At 43.8% G+C, this 5,438-nt stretch overlaps 1 protein-coding gene across 6 annotated transcripts in view; it reads right to left on the minus strand.

The window, feature by feature from the left end:
* LHFPL2 (LHFPL tetraspan subfamily member 2) overlaps positions 1-5,438 on the minus strand; it is a 121,008-nt gene that overhangs the window by 60,659 nt on the left and 54,911 nt on the right. The window lies entirely within an intron of this gene.

Here is a 5,438-nt window from a genome sequence, read left to right on the forward strand (position 1 = left end):
TATGCACATGGATAACATTTCACTACCAAGCCACTTTTGCTTGGCTAGAAACATTCTAGACATTACTCCAACCATGAAGGCACTAAGAAAAAGCACAAACCCTGGACTTCAGGAGGGTAGACTTGAGAGTCTTCAGGGATCTGTCTGGTGAAGTAGCCATGGGATAAAGCTCTGGCTGGGAGAAAGGCCCAAGAAAACTCACTAATATTCAAGAATCACCTCCTCCAGGCTCAGGGACTACATCCCAACAAGGAAGCGAGGCAGAAATGCCAGGTCTGCATGGATGAACAAGGAGCTCACAGACAGATAAAAACCAAAGGGCAGAAGCATGGACAGGTAGTCTGGGAGGAATACAAAGAGAATGCCTGAGAAGCCAGAGATAAGGCTAGGAAAGCTAGAGCTCTGATGGAATTAAACCTCTCCAGAGACATCAAGAACAACAAGAAAAGCTTCTACAGGTGTGTTGGTGATAAAAGCAAGATGGAAAAATGTGGTCCCTCTCTGCAAGGGAACAGGAAATGTGGTTACCCATGAAGAAAGCTGAGGTGCTCTATGAATTTTTTTGCCTCGGTTTTCACTGCAAGTGCTCCAGCTACACTGCTCCAATTGCAGAAGGCTAAGAAAGACATGAAACTACTGGAGAGGGTCCAGTGAAGGACTACAAAGATCATCATAGTATCATAGAATATCCTGAGGTGGAAGGAACCCACAAGTAGAGTCCAGCTCCTGGCTCTGCACAGGATAATCCCCAAAATCACTCCATATGACTGAGAGCATTGTTCAAACACTTTCTGAACTCTGTTAGGCTTGGTGCTTTGACCACTGGGGAGCTTGTTCCAGTGCCCAGCCGCCCTCAGAGTGAAGAACCTTTTCCTGATATCCAGGAAACACAGCTTCCTGCCAGTTTCCCGTATCATATCACTGCTCAGCAAAGAGATCAACACTTATCCAATTCAACTTGTGAGGAAGTTGTAGACTGCAGGGGACTGGTTAGGGGACTGGAGTATTTTTCTTCTGAGGAAAGGCTGAGTGAGAAACCACACACTGTAGGACAAGATCAGGTTTGCAACCATCCTCAGGAACTGAAGGTGCACAAGTCCATGGAACCTAATGGTGCAGAAGTCCATTAGAATGGACTTCTCAGAATGATGAGATACATTCTGAGGAAACAGGCCATTATCCATCACATTTGAGAAGTTGTGGCAGTCTGGTGAAGTTCCCATTGACTGGAAAAAGGGAATTGTAACATCTGTTTAAAAAAACAAAAGGGGAAGAAGAGTAAGACTACAGGCCAATCATTCTCACCTATGTGCCCACCAAGACAATGAAGAAGATCTTCCTGGAAACTATGCTAAGTCAGATGGAAAATAAGGAGATGACTGGTGGCAGTCAACATGGTTTCACAAAGGGCAAATTATGTCTAATCAATCTGGCCTTCTATGACGGGATTATACTGTCATAGAAGAGGAAAGAAGAACTGATTTCACATACTTGGACTTGTGAAAAATATCTGATGTAGTCCTTTTCCCTAGATTAGAGAGATGTGGATTTGACAGATAGACCACTCAGTGGATAAGGAATTGTCTAGATGGTTGCAGTCAAAGAGTTGGCATTCAAAAATCATGTCCAAGTGGAGACCAGTGCTGGTGGTGCTCCTCAGATGTTGCTTTTGGGACCACTACTGTCTAATGTCTTTGTCAGGGACATGGACAGTGGGACTGAGCACACCTCAGTAAGTTTGATGATGTCACAATGTGTGGCCAAGACACTGGAGGGCAGGGATGACATCCAGAGGGAACATGATAGGCTTGAGAGGGTGGCCTGCGCAAAGTTCAAGCTCAACAAGGCTAAGTATAAAGGTCTTGTACATGGGTCAGGGCAATCTCAAGCACAAGTATAGTCTGGGTGGAAAGTGGATTGAGAGAAGTCCTAAGAAGAATGAACTGGGGCTGTTGATGATACAACAGCACTTGAAGCACCATCTGAACTTGAAGCCCAGAAAGCCAATTGTATCCTGGACTGCATCCAAAGCAGTATGGCCAGGATAAGAGGGAAATTATATCTATTAGTTCTCTTCTTGTGAAACCTCACCTGCAGTACTGCATCCAGCTCTGGTGCCCCCAGCACCAGAAATACGTGGACCTGCTGAACTGAGTCCAGAGGAGGGCTGGAGAACACGCACTGTGAGGACAGGCTAAGTGTGCTGGAATTCTTCAGCCTGGAGACTCTGGGGTGTTTCCTACAGGCCACCTGATCAGGAGGAAGCAAATGAGACCTTCTACAAACAGCTGGAAGTAGCCCCAAAAACAGTCCAGGAAATTCCTGGAAAGCATTTATGACAAGTGCCTGTCACAGCAGGGGATCCTACGAGGAATGCTGTGATGTTCAAACTCATTTAAGAAGTAGGGAAGGCCTCATTGGAGGTGTGAAGGCTGGGGGCAGCCTTGGCTGCAGTAACAATGAGATTCTGAAGTTCAATATCTCGTGAGGAGAGAGCAGGACAGCAAGTAAAATTGTAACCATGGGCTTTCGGAATCTTATTAGAAGAATCCAATGGAACAGGCTTTGTAGGAAATGGAGGTCAAAGACAGTTGGTCTTCCTCCAGGCTCAAGAATGACGTATACTGATGAGCAAGAAATTGGGAAAATAGGACTAGGGACCTGCATGGATAAACAATGAACTCCTGTCATTAATCCAGAGTAAGCAGGCAGGAAATACACAGGAGATGGACGCAGGATCTGGCCATTTGTAATTAATACAGAGAGGTTGTTAAATTTAAAAGAAATGACACAAGGAAAGCCAAGGCCAAACTAGAATTAAATCTGGCCAAGGATGTCAAAGACAACAAGAAGGACTTCTTCAAATACATCAATAAAGAAAGAAAAATAGGAATGATGTGGTCCTTTTGCTAAATGGAGGGAGGGACTCTTGTAGCAGAAAATGAAGAAAAGGCAGAAGAAGACACTTTATTGAATGTCTTCTTTGCTTCAGTCTTCATTGACAAGACCTACTCTCAGGGTTCTCTGACCCAAGAGACCAGGGTCAAACAGTTCTGGAGTGAAGACTTTCCCTTGGTCAAGGAAGATTGAGGTAGAGACCATGTAGGTAAACTTGACATCCACAAATCCTTATGTCCTGATGGGATTCATTTACAAGTGCTTGCAGATACAACTGCGAGGCTGCTCACAATGGAAGAAAGCAAAGGTCAACCTAGTGTTCAACAAGCGAAAGAATGAGGATCCTGGGAACTATCAGCCAGTCACCCTCACCTCGATCCCTGGAAAGGTAATGGGAGCATCTCATTCAGAAGGCTATCCATATGGGTGATCAGGAATAGTCAGCATGGATTCATTCAAGTTAAATCCTCCTTGACCAACCTGATTGCCATCTTCAATGAAACCATCACCTGGATGGATGGGAGGAGAGCAGTGGATATTGTCTACTTTGACTTCAGTAGATTTCCTCAGACAAACTCAGGGATGTAGGCTGGATGAGTGGACAATGTGGTGGATCAAGAACTGGCTGAACAACAGATCCCAGAGGGTTACAATCAGTGTCACAGAATCTAGCCGGAAGCCTGTCCCTAGTAGTGTCCCGCTAGGTTAAATGCTGTACTATTTAACTTATTGATCCCTGGCTTGGATGAAGGGGCAGGTGTCTCCTCAGCAAATTCACTGATGATACAAAGCTGGGAAGAGTAGCCAATACCCCCAAGTGCTGGACAGGCTGAGGGAGCTGGGCCTGTCCAGTCTCGAGAAGAGACAAGTGAGAGGGGACCTCATGAATGTCAATCAGTATCTGAAGGGAGGTATCAAGACAATGGACCAGGTTCTTCTCAGAGGTGATAAACAGTAGGACAAGAGACAATGGCCAGAAACTGATGCACAGGAAATTCCACCGAACACGAGAAAGAACTTCTTTACTCTGTGGCTGGTTGAGAACTGGAACAGATTTCCCAGAGAGGTTGTGTAGTCTTCCTCACTCTTTTGTCTTTTCCTCACAAAATCCGTTTTGTGATTATGTGACCTTCTAGTAGACTTCCAGTGCCTGAAGAGGGCCTAAGTGAAAGCAAGAGGGTGACTTTTTATAAGAGCAAGTAGTGACAGAACAGGGGGCAGAAGCTTTAGACTGAAAGAGGGCTGTTAAGATTAGATGTAAGGAAGAAATTCCTGTGAGGGTGGTGAGGAACTGGCACAGGCTGGTCTAAGAAGTTGTGGATACCCCATCCCTGAAACTTCCAAGGACAGGTTGGATGTGGCTTTGAGAAATCTGGCCTAGTAGAGGATGTCCCTGCCCATAACAGGGGGCTGGAAGCCAATAACCTTTGAGATCCCATCTAACCCAAACCACTATCATCCTGTGATCCTGTGATTCTATGAAGCAGTAACACATAAACTAAGCACATACAAAATCACATCTTTTTCTGTTCCTCTATTTTACTAACTAATGAAAATCCATTCAAGATTATTTGTATATTCTGTGGCAATTTATAATAACCCTTTAAAATCAGATATGACTTAGGAAGAAATCCAAAAGTTCCCAAGCCACTGCAATAAAAACCTGAACTACATAGCCTGGTCATTCCAAAAATTAACCTCTAAACTTCTGTCACCCTATTTCATGGAATTAAGCAAGGACAAACATGAATTGTTGTATCTGAGATGGACTAATACTTTGGAGATACTGGGCACTGGCTACCCAGAGCACACTTCCTTAACTGGAGCTGGGAATCTGGGCAGAAAGTGGTCTAAACATGAGCCAACAGTTAGCCTTGGCAACAAGGAAGGTCAAGAATATCCTGAGATATGTCTACAGGCTAAGATCCTACAAATAGACTATTATTCATCTTCAGCCAACACTTTCAGAAATCTTGAGCAGTTTTGTATCCCCACTACCAAAAAGTAATAAATTAAGGTGACAAAAGTAAGGTTAGGTCGATTCAGCAATACTGAAATACAGAATTTCCCACAGTAATAGCAAAACCTGCATTTTTATACATTCATCAGGACAAGATCTATGAACAACCTTTGTTCATAAATGAACAAAGCGAGACAGAAAGTCAGTTCACTCTTAGTGAAGATGGCTTAACAACAGAAAAAGCTGGTGCAGAACTTCCAACAAAGTGTGCTTCTGAGGACAAAGGAAAGTGTACTAAGCACACTGCAAAGTCAAGCACAGCTTAAAATGGCCTCTGAATTCCTGTCACATCGAATATTCATTCAGGAACAAAAAAGGGAACAACACCAAAGACACCAACTGGACCAAGCAGCTGTGATTTCTTCAACTTTTCTGTCTCAAAAACGGTTAGCATGGCAATGAAAATACAGCAGTGTTAACAGAGGCAAAGACTATTTTCAAGACAAAAAAGGGCCAAACTGTTTTCCTTAAACTCAGTACCAAAAAATGCAGGATCAATTTTAAGAACACGTAAACAAAC

This window comes from Lonchura striata, chromosome Z, assembly GCF_050655825.1.
Source record: "Lonchura striata isolate lonStrDom1 chromosome Z, ASM5065582v1, whole genome shotgun sequence".
NCBI classification, from domain to species: Eukaryota; Metazoa; Chordata; class Aves; order Passeriformes; family Estrildidae; genus Lonchura; species Lonchura striata.